The sequence below is a fragment of the Corvus hawaiiensis genome, chromosome 17, assembly GCF_020740725.1.
Source record: "Corvus hawaiiensis isolate bCorHaw1 chromosome 17, bCorHaw1.pri.cur, whole genome shotgun sequence".
Lineage (NCBI taxonomy): Eukaryota > Metazoa > Chordata > Aves > Passeriformes > Corvidae > Corvus > Corvus hawaiiensis.
This window is the reverse complement of record NC_063229.1, coordinates 11,609,071-11,629,876: the sequence shown is the minus strand read 5'-3', so window position 1 is coordinate 11,629,876 and position 20,806 is coordinate 11,609,071. Positions and strand designations below refer to the sequence as shown.

Sequence of the window (20,806 nt, the reverse complement as noted above, 5' to 3'; positions counted from 1 at the left end):
CTTCACCAACACAACCTGTGTTTTGAAGCCTGTTCCAGAAAAACCCCAGCACAGCTCCTCTTCCCCAGGTGCCACAGGGAGGGGAGAGCAGGAGACCCACTTGGCTCCAGCACAGCTCCAACACTGGGCTGCTCCCATTTGTCTGGACACTGACGTGTGCACACACACTCCTGCCAAGTATAAAATAAACGTCGTCTTTAAAGAGCTACAATGTCAGTGCTAGAGAGAAACAAAAGCCCCAGCAGAATTTCCCTTCCCCGGCTGGCACAGGCTTGCTCCAAGAATCCCCACTCCATCATCCTGTCACAAAGTGATATTTAAAGGCAAATAAAGTTCTCTTATCGGAGAAAATTCCTAACGTCAAAAACAACCCAAAAGGGAGTTTAGTGCTTGAAAGGCAGAGATTTATAGCTCAGGAGTCCCTCCTCATGCAGAGCTGGGGCTGTATGAGCATACACCCCTGCTAAAGACTGAGAAGTATCCAGAGGGACATTTCTGCAAGGGGAGGAGAAGGACTTCTCCATGACCATCTCAGCCATGCAGGAGGGCCAGAACAGCAGCCAGCACCTCAGCCTGCCTGGCCACACGCATCGCTGAGCAGAGGATGAATATTAATAACATGCCTCTGAAATAGCCCTGATCATCCACAGACTGAGCAAGTAAAGGCCAGAAGAAACACAAAAGAGGTATTTAAATCTACCAAGCCATCTACCAAGCATGGATCTTGCTGGGGACAGTCAGACAAGGGGTCTGAGTTCTGGTGTGCAGGTATGGATAAGGGGATGTGGGCAGCCCTGAGGACTGGCATCAGCTCAGTCCCCGCCCTCAGCAGGACATTCAAGCAAAAACCTCCTCAGGACACTGCCAAATGCTCCCCTGGCTCTGGGGCAGCCTCTCCTCCACTTACCATGGGTATTGGTCTGGTTCCCACTGCAGGCTGGTGGCACCTGAAACCACACCTGGGTGTAGGCTAAGGGGGCTTGAGAGAGATGCTCAGGGAGGAGTGAACCAGATCCAGCTGGGAACTCCACATGATCATCAAGCACAGTAGGGCAGAGGCTGTTCTCCAGCTGGGAATGGGCAGGAGGGTGGGATGTGTCACCACTCTCAGGGTTTGCACTGGTGCCATCCAGAACAAAGAAACCAAAGCAGACACCCAACTCGGTTCCCTGCTCCAAAAGACTTTCAAGCCCAGCCAAGGGGGAAACAGGCATCCTTTTCAAAAAACTGAGGGAAAACAGACTTCAGTGCTGCCCTAGTTCCCCTCTGCAACATGTGTGTTGTCAAGGCATACAAGACTAAGCTTTTCCAGAGGAGCAGTGTTTTCTGCCTGCTTAACCTCTCAGCAGAGCTGTTATTTGATAGTGAAGCCCAAGAGGCTTCAGCTCAGGCAGCTGCTTTCTCTGCAGGACCAGGTCTCACAGCTCAACATCTGCCTCTTGGCATGGGAACAGGGCTGAACACCAGCCTGTGAAGTTACACCTTCCCTCCACTCTAAACCCTCCTCCAGCTTTATTCTGCAGGGAACAAATTAATGCTCCTGCTGGAATCCAACACTGCCTTTAGCTGGACAAAATCCCCTGTGGCTCCAGAATACCTGTATATGTTCTGGCCTCAGGCACAGGGGGATTTTCTGCTCTGAATGAACAGCAACCACAAACACAAATTTAGAAATGTGAGGTGCACCCCTCTCTACTGCCTTTCTTTTTGCAAAGCCAGTAAGGAGTTTATGGCCCATAAATCCCACGGCATTTCTAGGAGGTCCTCCTCGTTGTTCAGCTTTATGCTGGAAAAAAGTGTTGCTAATTGAATGTCCTGGAGTCCAACTCCTCACACGCTTCTAGTTCTCAGAAGTCCCCTCCCTCCAGAGAACATGGATTACCATGCAGTCAAATTGGTGCAGCTTTTGCCCAAACAGTGAAACTTGACACAAAACCAAGCCTCGGGCTCAGTGATTCACAGAGCAAAAACAACAGCCAGAAAAAGAACTTGGTGCTGCTGGTTGCAAGCTCTGGTGTAAATGCCCCTGGGGTAGGGACAGGCAGGGCTGGGCAGCCACAGGCTCCTGACCCCTCTGAGCCCTCCAGCTGAAAGAAGGAGGTAGAGATGGTTTCGGTACATTTTGAGTCATGGGACACACACACACTAGGCACAACTGTGGCCATGCTTGCTAGAGTTCTCTGGAAGGCCAGTCCCAGCCCCACTGGCAGGGTTAGATGTCCCAGACCAGGGCTAGCACACCTTTTATCTTCCATTGCTGCTTTTCACAGGAAAGCACAAGAACCTCTGGGTTCTTGCTGGATATGTCTGGATCAGCTGCAGTACCTCAGCTGAAGCCCAGGGCAGGTATTTGCTCTCAAAGCCAAACACAATTCCTCTCTCCATACCCGAATCCATCTGCAGCACTGCTGCGTGCTCTTACTGCTGCTGAATTTTATTCCAGTCGTGACCGCAATTTTGGGACACAAAGAAGCCAGCCAACACTGCACAACCACTCCCCTCCAGTATGCAAGGGTCATTCCTAATGGAGCACAGAAAATATTCAGGAGTCTGTGACCACAGTGACCCCAAACCTGGAACAAGACCCATGTCCTGGGTCTTTTCAGACCAGGGGGATTTCTGTCCGGTCTGGCGAGTCCCCTGCCCCTCCATCCAACATCCTTATCTTGCAGAGTATCACAGCCTGGCCGGAAAAAATAACAGCAAATTGCCTGTTTCCAGTGCATCTGCTGAGAAAACTCAGATGCAAAGATGGAGCAGTAGCTCTAAAAATAGAGCTGGCAGAAAAGCCAGACTTTTCATTCCATGTTTAGTTCCAGTACAGTTCTGCCCAACCAATATTGCAAGAGAAATGGTTGGGTTTTTTTCCAAAGCCCTTATTTAGCTCCTATTATCAGTCAGATGAATAAAAACCTCTATGCTCCCAGCCACTTACGACATTTTTTTCCCTTCTTGATGGAGAAAAGAGGTGAAAACACCAGACTTGATGCACACACTTGTCTCCACACCAGCAGATCCCTTGCTTTCCCCACCTCTGAAAACATGCCAGGTACAGCTCAACCTTTGACCAGCCTCTGGGATTTCATAAAACAATCTTCCAGCCAGGAAATTCTGACACTACTTTAATTAGCAACCAGATTTCTTTGAAAATAGTAACATCCCTACATGTAGTTGATGTTGCTGTTAGTGGTTTTGAAGCAAGTTTCCTTAGTAACAATCTGCAGCTGCCCCAGTGCCTGGAAGGATGGAGCAAGTGCTGGAGCCAGGAGAGGAAGATGGAGATGAGGGCATTTCCTCCGTGTCCCACACTCCATCCCTTTGTGCCTTAGATGGTGGGCAGCTTTATCCAGCACCAAAATCCCATGAGAATATAATTCTGATTACTGCCCAGTGTGACAGTGCAAAGACTTGAAGAGTAAAAACAGATTCCAGAGGGGGGCACAAGAAACTCAGCTGCTTTTGGAGCAGCACATTCTCTGTCCGGTTGTTCATCCATCCTTCTGTGTAAGCAGCACATGATGGCAAATTCACACATTTCTCCTCCATTCCTTCCCTCGAGACACTGATTTCAGTTTTCCAGTTCTGGGAGGTACATGTGGGAAGAAGACAACAAGCTGGACCAGCTGTGTCCTGGGGTGCCTTGGTGAGGGAGTTTTGGGGAAGTCTCATTGATACTCCAAGGCACCACAAAGCCACACAGAGACATTCAATAACCAAAACAGATCTTCACACTGTTGTAATATTGGCAACTACATTTTCACCAACAGCAAGAGGGGCTCTTTTTGGTTCTCAGATGAAAAGGTCTGAGCAGGCTGTGCTGGCTGGAGCTACACCCAGCTCTGCTCCCGGCCCCGGATCCCACAGGAGCAGTTTATACAGTAAACCACTGGCTAATTTTCCACAGGACAGATTTATTACCTTGGCGTTGCCTTATGAAAATAGCACCATGTAAAAACAAAGCAGTTCATCTCTCCCTCACCACTGCTCCATACCCCTGTGGAGCTGTGCGTGGAGAGCATTACCAGTGCTGCTCATTCCCACTTGGGATCTCCTGGAAGGATCGGATGGACCTGCTGAGCAGGTGCAGCTCAACACCAGTGCATGGGCAATAAATCCCACTGTTTAGGGGCACATGAGGCCTCCTGGATATGCACAGCAAAGGGCTTGAGGACACCTTCAGCAGGCACCTGCAGCGTTTTGGGGCGTTCTGCACCCCAGTCTGGGTCACTGCACAGCAGCTCCAGAAACCTGCAAAACCTAGAAGCAGGAAAGCAGGAAAAGAGCCACTATGGAAAGTGTCAGAGAATGTTAATTATTTTTCCCCAGTTTCAAAAATCAAATTATTTTACTCTCTTCCAAGCCCATCCATCCCCCAGGCCCTGCCTGGTCCATCACCGCAGCCACAAGCCCACCTGGAAAACGTGGAGATGTCAGAGGCTGGATGGGGTTATCAATCCACAGTGCCAGGGAAAAACAGCTCTCTGGGAGCACAGGTCACCTCCGTCCACAGCCTGGGCAAGTGGCTGCCCAGCTGCCATGAATAAGCCTTGGAAACACTTGGCAGTGCTGGCACCACGTCAGTGGCAGCAGCTAAAGCTAAGAAGGTGCCTTTTTGTGCACCTTTTACCCCCACAAACAAATATGCAGGAGGTGGAAAAGCCCTGGAAAGGCAGAGAGCTTCTGACTCACTTTGAACTTGTCTAGGTCAGTGATCTGCCCCTTTTGCATCCTTTGCCTGTAATCATTTATTCTCATGGAAGCAGTGAATTTACTCATTAACAACTGACTGTCCCCCTGCTGAGCTTCTGCTGTCCTACAGCAGATTTATTTCTGCCCAGCCCATCCATCAGAATCCTTTAATAAAATCTCTCACATTTAGTGCGTGCCTACTTTTTATTTTCAATCACACAAGAACTACTTCAACCCTTCCAGGCAGCAAACAAAGGTGCTGCCCCTCCAAGTGGGCATGGCTTTTTATCCAGCCATTTCTTATAAAATACTCGAGAGCCTGAGAGCAAACAAACCCCACACAGAAAAGCACAAAAGTCAGTGTTTGAAAGAGGGGTGTGCACTGAAATACGCTTTGCTCCCATTTTGCTCTTTTCCTCACAGCAACTCCTGGCTTGGTCTTGTATGTCCGTGTCTCAAATCCTCACTCCTAAAAATGATGTTTTTCCAACCTGCTCATGGAGGATTACAGGGTTCTGAATGAGAAGGTTCCCTATGCTGGCATCTCAAGATTTTGACAGCCAAGCTTTAGAAACAACCTTTCACCACAGGGAGAGGACAGAGGTGCAAACTGGCAGCTATTGAACCCCTCGGTACGGCTGGGGACAGAGGTGATCACTGACGCTTAATTTTGCACCAACCTGCTTTCAAATTTTCCTCTCAAAACTACTGGAGTTTTACTGAGAGAGATCAAAGAAAACACTCTCCAGGAAACCACAGATTCAGAGCTACCAGCCAGCATGAAACCTGCTCAGTGTCATTACAAGCAGCAGCAGCAGCAACCCAATGCTTTATGATGTTATTTTCTAGACAGTGCCTATTCCCTTCCTAAGCAGCTTGGCTTAGGTGAACAGCTGATGGAGCATTTTCCACAAAGGATTTTTTCTTTAAACACCACTTCTGAGAAGGATTTGGTTCATCCACCGATTTCACACACAGCACTGCTTTATCTTCACAGCATCTTCCTGCGCAAGTTGTCCTTCCCCTGCCAGTGCCACACACACCTCCTGCCAAAAATCCTTGGGGGACTAAATCTGCAGCACCTGGCACATGGCAGGGCAGAGCAGTGCCATCACTTGTGGCCTGCACAGTGCTGAAGATTTGGATAGCCAAGTTTTAGAAATGACCTCCAACAGGGCAGCAGCAAGAGCCTGATTCACAGCAGGTACAGCCAGCTGGCACTAAGGAGAGGCACGGAGGAACATCCTGTTAAATCCCTGCCTAGCTGGAGCTGCAAACAGCAAATGGCACACGGCTACAGGTGCAGCATCCAGGGATGCTGACACACCAACCTGTACATGGTCAAACACAAGCCTGTGCTTAAACCCAGCAAGTGGGGTCCCCTCCGAATTCAGACCAGCCCTTTGTGTGTGCCCGACAGCCACCCAAAGGTCACTGCAGCCAGACTTGGGTAACCAGAGGCACCACAGCAGAGCAAAACTGGTCAGGACAGAGGGGGATGACTGGAATTCCTTGGGATGAGGCTTCAGTCACTTCCAGAGAAGGACTTTGCCCACACCAGCCTCTCACTGTGCAGTAAGAGATTCCCTGCACTTGACTGAGATGGCCTCTGCAACTTTCTAGGCTGCTGGGCAAAGTGTTAAGTAACCCATAAAAGACAAGACTTAAATATTTGTCTTTTAGCCCAAACTTGATCTACCACACCCTCAGGGAATGGCTAAGTGGACTCCCCTGTCCTTGGGCACCCTGTAAAGGGGTACAAGCACTGGTCTCCAAGGCCAGCCCAGCCCAGGAGCTGACTGAGGCCAAGGAGTGTGGAGAGGATCAGGTGCCCCCACCACAAGGACTCCTACCCTCCCTAGTTGCTTTAATCCTCCTGCAAACACCATCAGAAACCCAGCACAGAGGTGGCTGTAAAGAGGCCCTTAAAACTTCCTGGTGCTGCAGAGATAAGACACTATAACTACATTCAGGATTTCAGATTCTCAGACTATTTACCTTGAGGTGTCAATTGTCCTTGATGGTTAAATGCTTGTAGGAAGCTTCCAGGAATGTTTGGGGGTTTTTTTTTTAGGAATGGTGTGTTCTGGGAAAATATGTGCATCAATAATTAGCTGGCAGGATTAGTGACAGTTCATACTAGGGTCTTCCTCCCAGTAAGATACAGTATTACATGAGAAGTGGGATAAGGAAAAAAGTGACTCAAAGGAAAAAAGCCTCCTTTACAGAGACACAAAGTGCCCTGATAGCCCCCACTGTGAAAGTGCCGTGTGCTTGTGCCATGCTGTCCAATGTGCAGAAGTGAGAAAGCCAAAGTTCCTGCAAGCAGCTTCATGCAGACAGGTGAGCAACAGGCAGGTGTCCCAGGAAGACTTGGTGTTCTAGAGGAATTTAACTGGAAGTCACTCAAATGCAGGCAGCTAAATAAATCCAGCCACCTACTTCATGAGAGAGAAGAAAACCCACATGGTTCTCAAGACTGATTTTCAGAGGGCCTTGGGTCCACTGCCTTAATTCTCCTCCCTTAAACTAAGAGGAGTTTAAGACTAATTTTAGCAAAATGAAAACTACACCACAGCAGAAACTCTTGAATCCCAGAACATACAGAAAAAAAGTGCTTTCCTATAAATAGAAAATGCAGGGAATTCCAGCTTGCTAGTACTAACTGGTGTGCTTGCAGCCTAAATCTGAAACTGCTAAGAAAAAGCCTGACTTGAGGGATGTCATCTGACTGCAGTTATTTGAGACTGCGAGAAGCAGAGTCTCTTCAGGGAGCTGTCACTCCGCACACAGGGAGAGAAGGTTCTTTTGTAACTAATGGGAAAGAACCGACTGAGTTTTTAATGCCAGACAGGAAATTAAAAAACCTCCTTGGAGTGCCCCATTCTACCATGGCCAATTCTAGACAAGGAGCACATCTCAGTCCTGGAAGGAGATGACCAGTCCCTGTGCCCAGGATAAAGGGCTCAGTGCCTCACACTGAGATCCAGCATGGCACTGATCTGGAAACAAACCTTTTAAGTCCATCTCGTCATCCTCCAATGCCCCTGTTCACATGGACAACATTCCTCAAGAGCAGCTGATCCCAATGCTGCCTTTGCTCAGGGAACAATCTCCCAGCTGTATTTCAAGGACATCAACTAGGTGCTCTGTGAAGAAGACTGGAACAACAGACAGCAGACATGAAGGAGAGGATGGCACTGCCACAGCCTCTCCCCACATGGCAAAAAAACCTGATCTATCCATTATTTCATGGGGAGAAGGTCCAGCTTTAGAGAAAAACCTGTCCCTCTTCTCTTCCCCAGTGACTGGCCATCGCTACACAGCAAGCACAGCTGGGAGGAGAGCCCAGTTCAGGCCCTTCCTACTGCTAAACTGTCCCAGCAGCTGTAGATATTGTCTGTAAGAGCTCCCTGGGCATCTGCTGCTGGGACAGAGAGAGAATGGGCTCGAAGTCAAAGAGCTGCAATACTTTTAGTAATGACAGCCGTGCCTGGTACCTCCTGTTTATCAATGTGCAGTCTAACAGGGCGAAAACTATGACCTTGAGCACAAGAAAAAGAATTCCATGAAAAGTCGATGTTCACTCCTCTACGTGCCCAATGACATCACCACTGTGAGAGGATTTCACCAAGAGCTCATCAGTCGCTGCTGCTCATCTTTCTCATTTCCTCGGAGAATAATTTAACAGCTCTGGGTTCATTTGGTTTAAGTGTTCCCCCCGCTGCCTGCATGCTGACCCACAGGGAACAGTGTCTGCAGCCACAGATTGTTTGCTTTTAAAACATATAGGAGGAATCCGTGACTTTGGCAGTGAATGTGATGAAACCAAGCCACTAAACCACAGCACATTCCAGACCCAGATGTATGGGCACAGCTGTGACAAAGCGCAGGCCCACGTCCGGACACGAGCTCGGAGCCTCTGGTGTGCTCAGGTCCTCTCCTTCTCCCTGAGCCTGCCTGGAAGGAGGCACAGGGGCTCTTCCCCACACCTCCTCCATTTCCCATTCTTGCAAGCCACCAGAACACAGCCTGCAAAGTACAAACCATTCGTGCTCTTATAAATAAAAGCCCAGGCGAAGCCTCAATGGATTTGCAAGCAGAGCTGCCTCCCCCAGAGCTGAAGCTCCCACACAACCAAGCAGGAATTTCAGCCTGTGCTGGGCCAAAATTCTTCAACTTCCTCCAAACAGCTCCTCACTAAAAAATCTGTTCTGACCTGTCATACAGTTTCATTTCTTCTGCTCTGCAAATAAGAAGCGGCACAGCCCGGACATCGATTTTTGCACCATTTCTGTACAGAAGCAGTGTGGGCTACTGAAGATTTGGGAGGGCTGAGGTAAATCCGTGTGGCAGATTATGCGGCACCTACACTGCACTGCTGATGTCTAAGCTCAGCAAACACTGTCTGTGGGTAAATTATACCCCAATAAAGATGGAGAGCCAACAAATATGGAATTACACACCAAAGGCATTTCAAGCCAAGCAAAGAAATTGGCAGAGTCAGAAAGGAGTCTGCCTGCTTCTCAGTTCAGGTTCAGCCTGAGAACCGAGGTCCTGAGAGATGTAATACTCAGCAATTTTCAAAACTATCCTTCAAGACACGTTCAAACAAAAATCCTGTCTTAAATCCCCTGGAGCCAGCATGACCCTGCAACCAGTGCCTGTAGCTCAAGGTATCTCCCCATCATCATTGCCTTCAACACCTCCCAAACCCAGGCATTTAGGGAGAGAAACCTGCAATGCAGACAGGAAGGAGACCTCTCTCCACAGGGTTAGCAAATCCCTAATGATATAACGCCAACTTCCCAACAAGCTGGGGTGGGAGGGTGCAAAATCAAGACAAGATGCAGTGATTAATTTCTCCTCATTGTAGACGTGTCAGGTATCACAAGATGGATTCGTACAACAAGAATGCAGGGGAGGAAAAGCTGAGGAGGGTACATGGGAAACCTTTTGATTTAGGCCAGGTATTAAGAACAAAATCCTTTAAATGGACTAATATTAAAAAAAAAAAAATTAGTGAAATAACAGATACACTGTCATACAACTCTGAACATAATGAACTTGTATCTAACAGGTGCTCCCAGTTAAACTAAAAGCTGTCTCACATACATCACAAGCCAAGGCTGTGCAGAGCAGTTGGTGGGAAAAGTCATCATCTTGAGTGGCCAAAAGTTGCAATTTCCTTGAACTTTCCAGTCTGCCAGTTCACCCATATTCTCTGAAGTACATTATCTCTGCTTGCAGGGTTTATTCCAGCCTTTTATTGTTGTCTTATCTCCAGCCTCTTCCTGCCCCAGCTTCAAAAAGAACATTGAGCATCACAGAACAATATGAATGAGCTAAATATATATAAATATATATATATATATACACACACACACACACACTAGCCCAAAATCTTTATCAACCTGGCTACCCAGCGCACTTGGAGAGGCAGGATGGGGCTTTGCATGAAGAGGTGAGGAGAAGTAATCTTTCTTGGCTGATGAGGACTGGGTAACTACAAAATTCCCCCAGACCAACCTATTTGCAGCCCATCAGTAATGTCAAGCTAAGCAGCATCCACTGGGACCACAGGAAGAGGGGAAAAAGGCAAACACACCTCAGCTATGTTTGTGCCAGGAACATAAACTATGGTCCATTCTTGGGTATGACAGACTAAGCAACTTATCTACAACCCACACTGCAAGCTTTATGGACAACAACCCTGTAGGCAGTAGATTCCTGCATTTGTATTTGCAAGAGTGCACTGAGAAGTGTTTCCCAGGAGTTGGAGAAAACAACCTTCTCTGTCTGGCTGAGGAGAACACGTCTCAAAGAAGACCTTTTCCTTGGACAACATCCATGCATGACTACTGGGAGAAATCCCCATGCCTGTCAGACCAGCAAGACAGATCCCAGGTGTTGGGCAGCCTTCTGCTGATAGCACAGCAGGATCCACACATGTGCAGAGACCCAGAACAGCAGTCAGGCATCAGTGAGATGCCTCAAAACACACCTGAGCTGAGCCTCTCTACAATGTTCAGGACAAAAGGCCCTGCAGCTCTTCTCATCTGCCAGTTAAAAAAAAAACAAAAAAAAAAAAAAACAACAAAACCACAAAAACCCACAAAAACTAACCAAAAAGCCCCAAACTGCCTGGTCCCAGCACCTCCCACACAGTCCAGAGCTCGTGAGTCACAGCCGCATCAGATCCCAGGCTGCCGCTATGGGATTTTTGCACAAGCCTCTCTATCTGCCCAGGAAGAGCACAGTTATGACACCAGAGGCTCCACTGGAGACCATCATAATCTCTACAGATAAGGCTTGTCTGTGGTGAAAGGAAATTGGCTGCTTTGTTTCAAAGCAGAGCTCCCTCGCAAGCACCTTTCCGCATACGCCTGCATCTCCTCCCGGCCCCGGGGGTCAGCACTGGAGCCCAGGGATAAATCACTGCAGTGGGCTCTGGGCCAGCACAGCCGGCAGCAGGGAGGGCCGTGGTCTTCTGTGAAACAGCCCTCCCTGGGACCCGCTTAATTGGCCCCTTTAGACTCGCTTCACATTTCCAAAAGAGGCCACTGTGCCCCACCACTATTTGCTCATTGCAGGAGCAAACCCGGGAGCCCAATCCATCAAAGCCTGATGCTAACGAGGTCCAGTAACCAATTAGCCATCCCCCAATTGACCCATCAGGGGTTCCTGAAACCTGGATGTGCTGCAGGGTGTTCACCTACTCTGACTACATTAAAAGTCTCTTGAAAAGCAGCTTTGAGGTCATCCAGGCTATTCAAGTTTTGGGCTATTTTTAGGGCTCCAAATTATGCCAGGATATCCGGGAAGACTTCACAGATTTAGTCCCATTCCCACAGAGTTCAAGACCAAATTGCTCACAAACTCATTTTATCCTCAGGGGTTTTTTCTTAATGCTTGGCTTATGCCCTCCTGCTTCTATTGGTATTTTAATTCCTTTTTAAAAAAAAGTCTTATTAAACATTATTTTAAAGGGAAAATATGCTGCAGTTTTTGTGGTCAAAGAAGATATTTTAAAGCATTTTCCATATTGGGAATGAAGGTCTAGAACATCTGAAAAGTCCCATTCTGCCTTTCCCATTAGTTTTGGGCTGTTGCCAGAGAAAATGTGAGAAGCAAAAAAAAGATGGAATAATTTTTAGAGGTATATAGGCAGGAGGGAGCAGGTGATGTATGCTCCAGGTTACGCTTTGTAGAGATGCAACTACACCAACAGCTGGTAACTTGCCCAACACTCCCACATGGATACCTGTGCCTCCTTACTTTCCCCGAGGACACATGGGCTGCATGAGAGCCGCCCATGCCAGGTGCAGAACAGGGATCACAGCAGAGACCCGGGAGAATTCCCAACTCTGTGAATCAACCACCTTCCCACCTGCTGGGCTGCTCCTTCATTTCCTGTCCAAGAAATACTTCAGTTCTATTGTCCAACTCTGCTCTTTCAGTCATGTCATCTCCCTGTTGGGGCTCACACTCCTTCAAATTTTAACCAGCCCACAGCATTTTTGACAGTTTTTCTTTTCACACTACGAGTTACCATGTACAGCATCAGCCACTGCTGTTCTGCTGCCAGGGCTCCTTCATGGATGCACCCTGATTACACCACACCTTCCGTGAGATGATTTAGGTCGTGAGTTGCTGTTACCATCAATGACAGCCCCCTCTCTCCATCTTTTCCAAGAAAGTCCCCTCAGATCTAGACACTGTCACAGCTGTCCCTGGAATTGGCACCACCAAGCTGGATGCAGTGACTACAGACACAAACTTTTGCAGAGGCCCAAATTTATCTGTTCTATCCCTGTGCACCTTCTTGACCAAAGAGGAAAGCACATGCCAAACTTTGGCAACTTAATTGCCTAACATTGGCTGGAACAAGCGCTGGGTATATCCTGCAATTCTCTGATCGGTGGAAGTGCCCAGGCCATGCTGGCCAAGAGCACTAGAAGCAAACTGGAGCATACTTGCCAGGAGCAAAGTCAATGCTGGCAGAGGATGGAGTAATCCACAAAGTTGGAATTCACCCTTCCTCCTCTTAACCCAAAATAGCCCCATTGCTGGCTCATCAGGCTCAACCCAGAACTCAACTGCTTTGGGGTCAGATGAGGAGAAAGGAATCGGAGGAGGCTACGTGTTGGCTGTAAGTGGCAGCGCTGGAAAGTTAATGCAGAGGGGCTGTTAAGGATTGCTGCTGATTTCTGCTGTGGGGCTTGGTTCTGAAGGCAGAACCAGACACTTGGTTGTGGAAACTATAATCCAGTAAAGCGATCGTGCACAGCCTGGGGACAGCTGAATCCCTGCCCCGTCCATCACACCGGCACTGGCTCCCCACGGCAGCAACGGGGGCTGCTGCCCAGAGAACAAACCACACTAACTCACTTGTCCACAGCATATTATGTTGTGAAATATTTATTGCCTCCCCAATCGGAAGAAAGAAACATTTCTCTCTTGGACATAATGAAGAACACATTTCCAGCACTTAACAGCTGGAAGCTGGAAAGGTGGCCAAAGAAAATCCCTAACTATTTTTTTTTTTTTTTTCCCCTTTAAAGTAAGCATCTGGAAAACTCATTTCTGGGGAAGAGGAGGCTTCCCAAATCAATCCAAGGAAAGAGTCAAACTTGGTCACAATTTACAGGCAGGGGCTGATAAGATCATATCATGAGTGTGATATCAACAACGTGGTTTTTGTCTGCCCCTGTCAGCTCAACTCCAGGAGGATGAAGAGAAGCTGTTTTTATTTAATGAAATGCAGCAACTCCCGCAGGCACAGATTTTCAGTATGGTTTTGATCAGCCACTGAAATATCAGGGAATTTTTTCATCTCCACCCCACATCGCTTCAGCTGATACACTCTGGGTGATGCTGACACGTCCCCGACCCCCTGGGATGGCAAGTGAGGTCCCTCCACTCCCGCAGCTTCAAGTTCCAGCAATGCTCTACTTTGGATGAGACGTCTGGGAAAATGTTTCTCCTCTAATTTTCATGACAGGTTCAAATTCTTTCGGAGGGAGGGCTAATGCGGGTTGTTTTTAAACAGGCGCTGTGTTATTGTAACCAAAAACAGGAAATTGATGGCTCTCAATGTGGTGGGACACAAGACAGTCCCCCTGGGGCAGGCTGCTGACTGTCCCCACCACGGCCATATCCTGTGTGCTGGCTGTCACTGCTGGCTGTGCAAAGCACCAGACACCCTTCAAAGGACCAGCAGAAGATATAAGGGAAGACAGAAGGCAGAATCCAGAGCCAAGGCCTTTCCAGATGCCGCATTCCTCCCATGCACTCTGCCCTGTAGCTGTAGGGCAACTGAAGCCTGAAGCCTTTGTCCAGGTTTGGTGCAGGCATGCTGAACACCAAAGGCACTTCCACACACACAGAGGTGTGCTACTGTCCCTGCCTTGGGGACAGGCAGAGAGACTCCCCTCCCTTCCTGAATCCCTGGCTTCCACATAGCAGGCACTGGGAGAAAAGATGCTTCTAACAAGTGCAAGGCTTCTCTTTGAGAAGCAGGGTTAGCTCACGCTGTTCTCCAGCATTATCCACCCCAGCGTGCGCCCGGGCTGTGCCAGAACAAACAGCACATCAAATAAACAACATATTAAGACGACGCACGCTGCAGACACGTGCGGTCACTCTGCTCTCCAGCCCAGCAGCCCCCGCGGCTCAGACATCCACAGCAGCTTCACGCTGCTCTCTGTAGAGCCCCATGTTCCTCTGACCTGCTCCAGGGCTGCCCAAAGCGGGTCTTGCTGCTGACAGAGAAGCCCAGCCCAACTGCAACAGCTTCACTTTGCTGAGGACTGATGCTTTCAGCACACCTCCAGCCACCCTGGTCAGAAAGGGTTCGGCACACAAAGAAGAAAGAGGCCAACTGCAAACCCCGCCACTGCAAGTGCTTCTGCTCAGTCAGCACCGAGCCAGCGGCAGCACTAATCCACCTGCTCACATTTCTCACACCGAATTTCTGGCTGGGGCAGCAGCCAGGATCGGGAGGAAGCGGCGCAGCCCAAAACTCCCCGAGCCCCTCGGTGTGTTTCAGGTCATGCTCCTGACCCAGTTCCAAATCTGGGCGGTTTTTATTTGCAGAGCACAGGGAGCCGTGCCACAGCCCCGGCTGTGCCGCTGGCCACACACCTGCCACCCCTCTCCCTTTCAGCAACCTGACCCGGGGCCACCATGCCACAAACGCGCTCACATCCTGTCCCAGCCCCGGGGACGCTGAGGCACGCAGGGCAGGAACGCTGAGCTGCACCAAGGCTCACTGCTGACGTTGGGACGTGGGGAAAATAAACCCCAAAGCTTTTCCAACGCCGGCACCAAAGACAACAAACACCCCAGCCATCTCATGTTCCCTCCTTCCTCGTAGTGTAGGGACATGATAACTGATCAGTCCCCCCCACTGCAGAATCCAAGGCCTTATCTGCACTCACTGCCCAGAAAGTAACATCACCAGGGGTGATTTACTATCCCTCAAGACAAGAGGAAAAAGGACCGGAACTCACGTACCAGTTATGGATACAGCATAAACAGGGGATTACAAACTCAGCACGCCTGGAACACCCAGTGCATGTCCTCACTGGAGATGCGTGCAACCATCAGCACCACAGGCACAGGGAGTTCATCTCCATCGGGGATTTGCTCCATCAGGGATTTGGATTCTGGATTTGCTCTGATTCAGGCAGGGACAGTGCACATTACCCCACACTGCTGCTGAAATTTGGAATCTGTGCTGCTCCTTGGAGCAAGAACCAAGGACATGAAGCTGATACTTTGGAGATGGCAGTAGCATTATTGTGGCACATCATGGCACTAGGAGATTAACAAGAAACTTTTATTGATCTTTTACTGATGTGAATGTCCCAAAATACCTTTAGAGCAGCCAAGTAACTTCTACCCTTTGCTAAACACTTGCAGTTCCTGTAGAGGCAGAGCCCTTTGAGTGCCGTTTAGCATTGAATACAGCCCCGTGTGTAACAGCAACATGAAACACCATGGGGTCTGCAATAAGGCTATTGGGAAGAAGTGGGATCTCAGCAGAACACCAGCCTGAGCAGGTCTGGCTCATGAGCTGTCAGACAGCTGTACTTCAGTCCATAGGAGACCACTGTACTGTAAGGCTCTGCTCCCAAGGGGAGCTTTATAAATATTTTCCAGGATAAACATTTGTAAATAGTGTCTTTCAACACGTCTTGAGACCAGATTCTTGATCTCCTGTTTTCAAAAGAGAATCATCATCTTCAAAGGAGGGGAGGCAAAGCCATTCACGCAAACAGCGTAGCTACAAGCAATCCAGTTTGGCACTCATCTCCAGAGCTGCTGAGGCGGGTGTTTGCACTCGATGTGTGCCTACCAGGCACAGCCAAAGCCTCCCCTGCAACGCTTCCCAGCCCCATTCCCAGGCACAGGGTACATCACCCCCACATCCTCCAGAAATCGGATCTGCCTGGGGAAACGTGATCACCTCCACTCCTCTGCTGCTGAGGGACAGGGGTCACATTCTGCCAAGATCACAGCAAAGCAGACTGGCATCTGCCTCGGAGCCTCACGGTTCATGAAATCAATATACAGGCCACAGGAGTAATTTTGTCTCCTCAGCTCTTTGAAAAGCTCCCTCCCTTCCTTCTCCCCAGCCACAAAACCAGGCTCTGGGTGGTCCCTTCTAAGACCGTAAATTGACTTGTTGAAAGCCTTAGCAAAAGAAAGGTCAGATGCTTTACAAACAGTAAAACTGACAGCCAGACATTATTCCAAGGATATGTATATCCATCCACACAGCTGCCTGCACCAAAGCAGGCAGTCATACCTCATCCAGGTGTGCTCGCATTGCACAGGTTTCCCCCAAAACAGCACCTGCAGATGCAGTTCGGTGTCATGGCCCAAACCTGCACCTCTGGCTACCAACTGGGGTAAAGATGGGGTGAGCTATGGAGCTGCTGCCCTTCCCTGTGGATGGCAAATTCCCACAGGATTTCACAGTATCCTGATTCTGGTGGTTAGGAAGAAGGACAAGGGGACAGAAAGCAGACACAAGACCATAGATACACCTGACAGCAACCTGCAAGACAAGTTTTCAGTCTTTTTCTCTGACCTGCCATCCACATGAGAAACTGCAATTTTGGACTGCATTAACACTCTACAAATCCCATTGCCTCAAACCCTAAAAAATAAAATCACCATGCAGAACCCCCAACTGCCCAGCAATTTGGGAAAACCCAACTGTCGTCCAGGTGCTTTCAGCCTTGTCTGTTGCTGTTAAGCCACACAGCATCACTGCAGGGCAAACAGGCATTTACAGTGTGCTCAGCCCCTCCTGCTTCCCTGCTCTCACTGCCCAGCCCTGGGAAGGAACAGAGATAAGGGGAGTGCTACAGAAACACAAGGGCTTAAGAAAACTCTTGATTTAGTGGAGATAAGAGGTCTGGGTGAGCAAGCACACACCACTGAAATAAAGACCACTGCTGAAAGAAGGGGAGGCATACGGGATGGCAAGTGTCCAGGGTGGGGGCAGAGCACAGGTGTGTCTGACTTGAGAGGTTAAGAAAGTTTTTAAGCAAGAGCTACATTGTCATTCTCACAGCACCACACCCTGATGAAGTATGTCCAACTGGCCTTCATGGAAGTAGCTCTCTGCAGATGGCTCGTGGATGTCAGAGCAGCCCAGCACGGGCAGAGTGGGATCCCACAGCTCCAATGAGTGCCCTGCTCCTCTGCCCCCCTGGCCTGGGGTAACACTCACACATTTCAGGCAAAAAGCAGCACTGGTATAAAATATACAGTGTAGAGCAGCATCCTCCCCCTGAGCTGGCTGATGGTGTGTGAGCCCAGCCTCACCAAAAGCTCCCAGCACACTCACAGCAGGTGCACAGACCTGCTACTAAAGTTGCTGGAGAGCTTCCTTCTGCAATGAGACACAGGAACAACAAAGTGGTGGGGGAAGAAAAGAAGGAATTAACTGGATAGAAAAATCACATCTCCAAACACAGGGCTTGCCGTATCAAGAGGCCATCTCTGCAGCAAGCTCAGAGCCAGAGGGAGCCTGCTAAAAACAAAACTGCAACAACTGGGGCTCTGCAGGGTCCAAATGAGCTCCACTCTCCTACCCAGTAACTCCAACCCAAGCGTTTCAGCTGCCAGCCCCAGGGATAACACAAGCCAGGAGTAACAGCTCAGCACAGCCCTCACTCTGAGCACACAATTCCCCAGGCTCCTTAAAAAGACACACTAATTTTTCACACTGTTAAGGGGAAAGCAAACAGCTCAGACATTTCTGTTCCTACATTAGGCTCTCAAGCACATTTGCTGCGTATCTTATCAGCAGCTTCAGCAGCCTTTCTAAGCCGTTTCAAGACTTTGGCCTTCAGAAACCTGGAGAGGGGGTGGAAAAACCCTCTATTCATTCTTACCAAAGCATAGCACATTTTCAAGAGGACATTCCTACCATCCAGAGCAAACAAATGTTCCCAACTGTATGTTCTATGAGTTGTTTGAGTTGTAGCAAGTAAGATCAATACAGGTTGACTGCACAAGGCATTTAAATATTCTTAGAGGAGTTCCTGGGCCAGTTTAGAATTAAAAGGGAGAAACCAGACAAAAGAATACTTGTCTGTGCTTTAGACAGCTTGCAGGCTGGTTTTTACACCCAGTTTTACAAGCACAACTCCAGCAGTCAGGACCACAAGCTTGTTGGGACGGGCTCTCCAGAGCAGGCTAGGAGCTGAACAAATCTGGGACCTGCTCCATCCAGACAGCCTGGGCTCTGCAGCACTAAAAATAAAATTTAAAAAATACTATAAAAGAGCTATAGTAAGACCCTTTTTAGTACTGCCAAAGCCTTGCTGATTTGCTAAGTTTGTTCAGGAAGCCCTTGGCTAAATCATGGGCTGAAAAAGGAAACGCTCAAGTCCTCTTCCATAGGATACAAATAGGATTTTGTGCTTTGGATGAGACTTGAAACAGCATCTGCTTCTTCTGTGGCCAACAGTTAATTAGATCTCTGTGACATTCCCAGCTTTCTGGAGGTCCTGGGCAGGGATGTAAGGATCCCACCAAAACACAGTATGTACACAGATAAATGCCACCTGATCTGCTATGACAAACAGGAGCCAAATCTTGTGTCCCACAGGGCACAGTGGGCAGAGAAAGGTGGTAGGGCACAAGCCCAGGTGCCAGCCCACCACAACGAGGAAGAGCTGTCTCACCCTCTCTATACAAACACCCCAGGGCCCTGGACATCAATGCTTTGGCAACAGCAAGGAATTAAGTCCCAAACACCGAAATTCACTACTTTTCTTGCCATTATCAATACAGCTCTGAATTTGTGACAAAAATGACTTATGCCTCCATGGAGCACTCGGGAGTTGCTATGCAGAGCCTCCAGCTACAACACACTGAATGGTGCATGGTCAACCAGCATCTTCACCACAAACTGAATTCTACTAAAAACCCCAGGCCTGTTGCAAGCTCAGCTCTTAATTCAACTAAAAAAACCCCAAGAGTGATTTTAACCTTGACAAGGCACAACCTGTACGTCCGTGACACAGCAACTTCCCATCAAAGAGAGGATTTCAGACCCAGCCATCTGTAACCTACCCAAGCCCCCTTTTTCCTTGCATTTATGGGATTTTAAAAAAAAATCCCCATGTCATACACTTCACTTGCAGAGCTGCAGGAAATCCACTCTAAGTCGCATGCCAGCTTCGGTTCCAAGGGTTTCCTTGGGCTGTTCTTTCAGTGACAAGGAGAACAAAGCAACCTTGGCAGCAGGCCACACTACAAGAAAGTATTTCCCCCAGTTCCCTCGGATGAAGTGGATATCCTGTCACAAACCTGCGCGCATGGGAAGGGTGAGGAGGGGAAGGAAACGGAAGAGAACGAATTAACTAAAAATTGGCACAACGTGAGAGGTCTCAAGCTTGCCACCAAAGCCCTGCAAGGCTTTTCATTTCAAATGGCCAGGTGCCAATGATGAATGACTCACACATGCCTCAGCTCTCCAGCAACCCAAAGGAATATACCTAAATCCTCCCTCTGTTGGGTTTGGAAGGGGATATGGATGCTCAAACTCTGACACCTTATTTCTGTCTGGTTCTGAACCCAGTTCTAGGAGGTGGCAAATGCCTGTCTTTCCTTGTATTTCTTACTTCACCATTCCCAGGGACAAATGGTTTTGGTAGGCCCCTCTCTGCACCTGACAAGGCTCCAGATTCCACATGTACCAAGATGACCCAGCTCCAACAGGAAAAGAGTCTCCCTTGCACCTTGTATTAGGTCCCTGCACCAAACCCAAGAGCACCCAGCCTTTCTGTAATTCCTCTGCGTGGTTCCTGCAAGCCTTGACAGCGCTGGGTTTAAAGCCTGGTCGTTAGCAGATTTCAACAAAGCCAAACCCGATGCATGCAAGCAGGTTTATTCTTCTAAAAATCTGCATCCCAGCCATGCACCACGCTAGCATTTGTCAGCAAGTTTCCCCACCATGACGCTGCCATTCAGAGCTGGGTGAGCTGGCCCAACAGCAGCACATACCAGGGTCACAGCGGGATTAACATTCCCAATGGCACTGCTAACACCAGCACAGATCTGCAGCTACACTGTTTGTGTGGAGTTCTTGCTGCTGCTCAGACCTACGAGGCTCACAAGAACACTGGGTTTGTCCTCACAATCCCCTCAAGACCCCCTTGTATTTCCAGCCCCATTTGCAGAGACTTGAAGCAAGCCTGCTCCAAGGCAGAAAACGACAACTGGTAGAGAAAGAAATAACCAAACCCCTTCCTGGAGTCCAGCCAAAATCTTTGTGCCCACTAAGTTTGGGTGGATGCAGACTTTGCAAAAGCCTGGAATAGGATTAAGGGACAGCTTTAGCAAACAGCCAGGACAACAACAGTGAAGTCATGATGAAGGCAGCGATACAGATTTCTGTTTGCAGTCATGAGTCTGTGTTTACAGTTTGCAACTATGTGCAAATACCAGAAAGCCATTCTTTTCCTCTTCCCATCGGGACTTGGCATTGAGCACATTTAACTAGATCCAAGAGATGCCTACAGCAGCATGCCAGCTGGATTTTGGGCACAGGGCATGCTCCAATCCACAGTGATGGGAACTTGCAGGA

General features: G+C 48.8%; 1 protein-coding gene across 3 annotated transcripts in view; it reads right to left on the bottom strand.

Moving 5' to 3' along the window:
• LAMA5 (laminin subunit alpha 5) overlaps positions 1-20,806 on the bottom strand; it is an 85,213-nt gene that overhangs the window by 49,006 nt on the left and 15,401 nt on the right. The window lies entirely within an intron of this gene.